The 6,432-nt window shown below is 55.6% G+C and overlaps 1 protein-coding gene across 1 annotated transcript in view; it reads left to right on the forward strand.

The window, feature by feature from the left end:
* The first annotated feature begins 6 nt into the window (after positions 1–6).
* TENT4A (terminal nucleotidyltransferase 4A) overlaps positions 7–6,432 on the forward strand; it is a 23,928-nt gene continuing 17,502 nt past the window's right edge. Inside the window, exon 1 of the mRNA XM_004698109.3 lies at positions 7–18. The gene's annotated coding sequence lies outside the window, so the exon portion shown is untranslated. The remainder of the gene's footprint in view (positions 19–6,432) is intronic.

The following is a 6,432-nucleotide window of genomic DNA, read 5'->3' on the forward strand; positions in this document are numbered from 1 at the left end:
CGGCCCGGGCATCCAGGGGTGAGTGCCGCCGCGTGCGGGCGCCCGCCGGGGGTGTCATTCCGAGGGGAGGCGTCAGCCCGGAGGAGGGGGGCTGCCAGGGGCGGATGCTGTCGGGGCGGGGGTGGGGGTGCCATCCCGGGATAGGGGGCGCCCAGGGGCGAATGCTCCCGGGGGGTTCTACCACGGGGTCAGAGGCGCGTCTTCCTCGGGGAAAGGCCTGTCATGGGGGGCGTCAAGGGGCAGGGGCACCGCCAGGATGAATGTGAAGGAGCTGTCATGTGGGGGGATATCGTCGTGGGAGCCGCGCACCCCAGAGTGAATATGGCGAGGCGGGGGATGTCATGAGTGGACTTCACTCGCGGGGAGAGGGTGTCATCCTTCTCAGGGACGGGCATGTCGTGGGGGGTGGGCATCAGGGGTGAGTGAGACCAGAGTTTTCATGGGGGGTCATCCCCAGGGAGAGGGCCGTCCAGGGGTGAGGAGCTGGGGTGTCATGGGGTCCTTATCCCTGGGGAGGGAATGTAATCATTTGGGGGGGGGAGCATCGCCCCAGAGCTGAATGCAGCCAGGGGTCATATGGGGGTGGTATACAGGCATGAGTGGCAGTGATGTCATAGGGGGTCATCCTAGAGTGAGTGTGGGGTGTCAGCACAGAGGGAATTTTCTAGGGAGAGAATCCCCAGCAGAGGAAGGTCATCTCTGGGTGTGTCCTGGAGGGGCATGTCTGGGGGAAGGGCATCATATGAAGTGGGTGGGGGGAGGCATGTTGCTGACCTAGTGTGGCCTGAGTGAGGTTAATGGGAGGAGTTGAGTACTGGGGCAGGGCATCATAGGGGGCATGTTGGGGGGAGTTTGGCTGGGGCATCATCCCCTCAGGGGGCTTATCATGAGGGGCAGTGTCATCCAGAGGTGAATGGGGGCAGCACTGTCCTTGGGGCCGGTGGGGGAAGGAGACTGTCATGGGGAGCCTTATCCGTGAGTGGGTGTGGCCAGTCATTGACATGGGGTGGGGACGTCATCCCTGGGAAAGAGTAGGGGCCATGGGGGAAGAAGTCATGGTGTGCAGGAATGGAGGCCCTCATCCCAGAGCTGAGTGCAGCGTGGCAGGGGTGTCTCCCTGGGATGGAGCGAGGGTTGTCTAGAAGTGAGTGAGGCCTGGCCATGTACTGGCAGGCGTGGGGTGGGGGTGTCATCCAGGGGAGACATCATGGAGAGTGGGGGAGCCAGAGGGATGGGGGCCATAAGAGGGAGGGGAAGCTACAGGGGGTCCATATCAGGGGTGCATGTGCCAGCCACACGTGTAGGTCACTGGAGGTAGTGTGGATTCTGAGGGTTGTCGGGAGGCGGTGTTGTGGGGTGTCATCCTGAGTGGTAGAGGCTACAGGACCACATCCTTGCTGGTGGGCATCAGGTCTGAGTTCTGGACGAAAGGGAGGGATCACCCCACTGCCTTCTGCCAGCCTCACCCCCATTTCTAGGAAGGATGTTAGGCCAAGGCCTCAGCTGCATTCAACTCAAGCTCCTACACACGTTAAACTCTTCATAAACAAGTGATGAGATCAGGGGTGGGGGCGGCTGAGTCCCCCAGTTGTGCAGGGCTCCTTCCCCAGCCCAAGATATTGTGAAGGCAGGTGCCCATAAGAATGAAATCTCATGGGACTTAGATCCAAGGAAGTTTTTGTGAATCAATTGGAAAGGAAACAGTAACTGCTTTTTAAAAACGCCCCTGAAGACTTGGTGACTAAATGTTTTATATCTATACAATGTAACAGTCAAAGTGATTCTTTTTTTCGGTGGGAAGTTTTCTTTGTTTTAGTTTTGTTCTGGAATTAATTTTAAACTGTCTTTGGCAGTATTTGGAGCTGGCCTGTAGCTTTCAAGGGAAATAAAAACACTGATCTTCCATACCTGTTCTGAAGGAGCCGCTCACCAGTGGGAAAGGCCAGGTTTTAAAGAGTAGATTCCTGGTTGCCTGGCAGGGTTAGCAGGCCTCCTTGTAAATTGAGCACAACTAGCACGTCCAGCACTGGACATGGCACTGGTCTGTAGGTTTGAACCCTGGGTGTGTATCCTACCTGATATGCTGGTTTAGAAGCCTTGTGCTGCCAGAACTCTTCTTTGTTCCTACCCCCCACCCCGGGAGCGATGCTCCTTAGACGGCCAGGGTGTCTTTCTAGGTAAAACTGCAATGGAGGGGAGGGGGGATGGAATGAAAAAATCATGGAGTTTTTCCTCCCCGGCCCCAGCATGTCACTGCAACCTCACAGCCCTCATGGTGAGGACCCCAGGAGGCGCAGTGGGCCAGGAGCCGGGCTACACATAGCAAGGTCAGCAGATCAAAAGCTCCAGCCGCCCCACTGGAGAAAGATGGCCCTTCTATTCCTGTGAAGAGCTACAGCCTCGGAAACCCACAGGCGCAGTTGAGTCTCTGATCGGCAAAGACCCCATGGCCGTGGGTGGTTGTCATGAGTGTGTGGACATGGCCACGGGTCTCCTTGGGCAGTCGGTTCTCTTGCTTCAGACTTGGATCTTAGGGTCAAAAAGGAGGGGTTGGCACTGATGGGCTCGGGCACAGCAGTGGGACGGGGCTGAAGAGTGGCATTTCCTTCTCCTGGCCATGGACTTGGCACCCACTACCCCTACAGCCAAAACAAAAAGTGGGCAGGGGCTGCTGGGGTCCCACAGTGTCAAGGTGAGGAGCAGGGGGCTTCTGAGGACCCTGCTCAGGCCTCCCCTCTCTGGGCAGAGCTCCACGTGAGCTGGAGTGCATCCCCTCCTGCAAGCTCCTTCCTGTGCCTGCAGGACCCCTGTCAGGGCCATGGAGCCCTGGACTGTGTGATGGGTCCCCTCCTGAGGGCCAGCAATCTGCAGTGAGGCCAAATCTCCCTCTGCCCCTCTGGGACTTGGAAGAGCAGCTTGTGCAAAGCACACACACATGCACACGCGCGCACACGCCAAGGGCACAAGAGCAGGCAGGAAAGGAGCTGAGGACTTGCTCTGGCTACTCTTGTGTGGGGGTGGGGGTAGCTGACCCCTAGCTGCTGCTGCCTTTCCATAGGTAACTTATGCTATAGGTGACATGTCCCCTGCTGTCCCTCTAGTTGGGTGGCCTGACCTTTGGTGACCCACTCCTGCTGACCCTTTTTACACCTGCCCCCCGCTGTCCCTCCACAGTGGTGGCCCTCTGTGACCCATCCACCACTGTCTTTCTGTAGGTGACCTGTCCCCCGCTGTCCTTGGTAGGCGATCTGTCCCCTGGACACATTGCTGAGTAGGCTCTGCTCTCATCCAAGCTCATTCACACACACACACACACACACACACACACACACACACACACACACACACCCGCCCCGCCCCCAGCTACCTGTGGCCTCTCTCCCTATCAGCACTCATTCTGTGGTCTGGTACGGGGCCTCTCTGTGTTCCCAGGGTGAGGGGGACTCCATCTGTGTTCCTGGGTGGGAGGCCCAAGGCCCAGGGCCTGGGGTGGGACGTGACTCTGGTCCTGCCCAGTGTGGTCCTCGTGCAGGGGTGGGAGGGCTGTGCTGAGGAGGGGGCTGGGGGATACAGCATGAAGTGTCCTTGGCTCAGAAAACTCTCTGCAGTCATGGGGAGCGTGGGCTGGGACTCCAGGCCCCACCCAAGGGTTTGTGCAGCTGAAGGGGACTCACCTGGGAGGCCAGTGACACCCATCCAGGAGCCATACCCGCCTGCCTGCCTGCCGCGCAGCCAGTCAGGCCTCAGAACTTCAGGCCCAGCTGCTTCCCACTTGGCAAAAGGAGGATGCTGTGGGGGGGCGGTATGGGCATGCACCCAGTGCTGCGCAGGTGTGTTCTGCATGACCAAGGTGAGGTGTGGCCCTCTGGCAAGCTGGGGAAGCCCTGGCCATCAAGACAGCAGTGTGATGAAGTTCTTTCTTGGAGTAGATTTTGAAACCACACTTGTGTGTATGAGTCCTGGTGATGTGCCGCAAGGTCAGCAGTTTGAACCCATGAGCTACTCGTCCAGAGAAAAATGGGGTTTCTGCTGCCAATGAGATTTTGGTATTTGGAGATTGTGAATCAGGAAGGCTGAAGGAGAATGGGTGCGTTGGAATCGTGGTGCTGGAGGGCCACGGCGGACTGCTGGAAGCACAGACTGGTCTGTGTGGGAAGAAGTACAGCCCCAGGGCCCCTTAGAGTCAAGGATGGTGAGACTTCATATCAGATGCTGGGACATGTGGTCAGGAGAGACCAGTCCCTGGAGAAGGACATGATGGATGCTTGATAAAGTAGAGGGCCAGTGTGTTAGGGTAGACTAGAGAAACAAATTAAGAGACTCATGTGACTAAGAGGTTTATATACAAGAGCAATTGAATATTGAGAACACATCCCAGCCCACTCCAGATCAAGTCCATAAGTCCAATGTTAGCCCATATATCTGATACCAATCTATAAAGTCCTCTTCAAACTCATGCAATGACGCCGAATGCAGGAAGGTCACAGGCAGTGAGTTGGAAGTCTTGTGGATCCAGTGGCATTGTAAGCATCTCAGTGCTGGCAGGGGTCTCCACGTGGCTCCGGCACCCAGGGCAGTATCAGGGTAGGTCCATGTGACTTCTCCTCCATGATGTCTTGCAGGGAGTCAGCCTTGTCAGTGGAGAGTCTCTAAGGGAGTGAGCAGAGAGAGAAAAGTGTCTCCGGCCTCCAAGGAGGAAATGAAGGAATTCCCAGAATTCTCAGGAGAAGGCCATGCCCACACAGAGGCCTCATTGGCTATGACCTGATTGACAGACTAGACTCCACCCCTTCACTCCACTCTCAAATTGTAACTACCACAATCAGTGAAAAAGAAGGCCCTCGGCCAGATGGATGGACAAGGTGGCTGCAACAGTGGGCTCAGGCAGAGGAGCAACTGTGAGCATGGCGCAGGACCAAGCAGCGTTTCCTTCTGTTGTGCATGGGATTGCAGTCAGAAGCAACTCGAAGGACCCTCACAGCGACAACAAGAGATTTACAGTCTCGGGAGCCCACAGGGGCCATTCTGCCCTGTCGTATGGATCACTGAGTGAGATTTGACTCCGTGGTCGTGTGACGTGGCCTTTTAGCCAGTCCCTTCTGTATGGTGGTCTCTGAGCCTGTGGCTGCAGTGTCATTTGGAGGGAGTTCTCTGTTGTGCCTGGGGAGAGAACTAAGGTGCGGTTCGATCTCCACCTCACCAGAAGGGTGAGTGAGTCGCTGCCACCCTGTGTTTCCTGTGAGTATGGCCAGCTAACAGCACACTTCCCTCAAGACCACACCAGACTCACTGCCATCGAGTCAACACTGACTCAGGGCGACCCCTGTGGGCTTCTGAGACGGTAACCATTTACAGGGATTAAAAAAAAAAAAAACCCAGTCGCTCTCCCTTAGAGCTGGTGGTGGTTTTGAACTGACGACCATGTGAGTCGCAGCCCAGTAGGTAAGCACCATACCATCAGGGCTTCTCAGTAAGCCATTCCTGTGTAGGAAAGCCATCTCGGAAGCAGAAAGAAATCCCAGAACCACCAGAAGAAGAGCTACCAGTGTGTGAGGGTAATCCAGCCCCTAACACATCATCACGGGTCCAGTAGGCGCAACTGTACAGTGCTAACAAGTAAAGATTATAGTAAAGTCATAAAGAGCATGAGAGATAGTAGAGATAGGAATAATGGAGTCAGACACATTTCATGGTAGCATGCTCACCTCCGCCTCACTTGGTGGTCCACGTGGAGAGAGAACGAGGGGAAGGAAGACAAGGGGAAAGGGAACAGGGGAGTGAGGACAGGAGTGGAGAGGAGAGCCTGAGAAAGAGCTCTTCATTGCTAACCCAGGGCTACATACCTTTGGGGGCGTGCAAGCCCACTAATTACCGTAAAAACATTCGTCACAGGAAGGGGTTGTACTATAGGTTATACAGCAATGAGAGGGGAACAATGTAGGGTCATAACACAATAGGAAGAGGAGGGACTGGGGGTATACATGTGACAAGAAGGGTGATCCTAGATTCAGGCTAATGTTGGATGTCCCTGAGCAGGTTTGACCTGTTCTCTGGATCTCCATAGAAACCATTATCAGTAGGCTGTGAACCCCACCTAAAGGAACCAAGTTAATGGTCACAAGCCTTTAGGGAGAAGTAGCTCATTGTCCTTAACAGCAGGGAGCAGGCCCTACCTTGGTGGGACCAGACAGTTGTCTGGCAACTGACTGCCTTCAGGGAGGATGTCTTTAAGCATCTGACTTCCCACCATATGCTGGCAAAGAGCCCCTCATGTTTGGCATGTCTTTGGGGGAGACAAACCGGGGAAAGTCTCTTGATAATCCCACACCAGTGGAGCGCATTCAAGATCCCCAAGTGAAGTGAACCGGGGGAAAGTCTCTTGATAATCCCACACCAGTGGGGCGCATTCAGGACCCCCAAGTGAAGTGAACC

The sequence above is a fragment of the Echinops telfairi genome, unplaced genomic scaffold (assembly GCF_000313985.2).
Source record: "Echinops telfairi isolate 266 unplaced genomic scaffold, ASM31398v2 ScPeMD7_7469;HRSCAF=8507_1, whole genome shotgun sequence".
Lineage (NCBI taxonomy): Eukaryota > Metazoa > Chordata > Mammalia > Afrosoricida > Tenrecidae > Echinops > Echinops telfairi.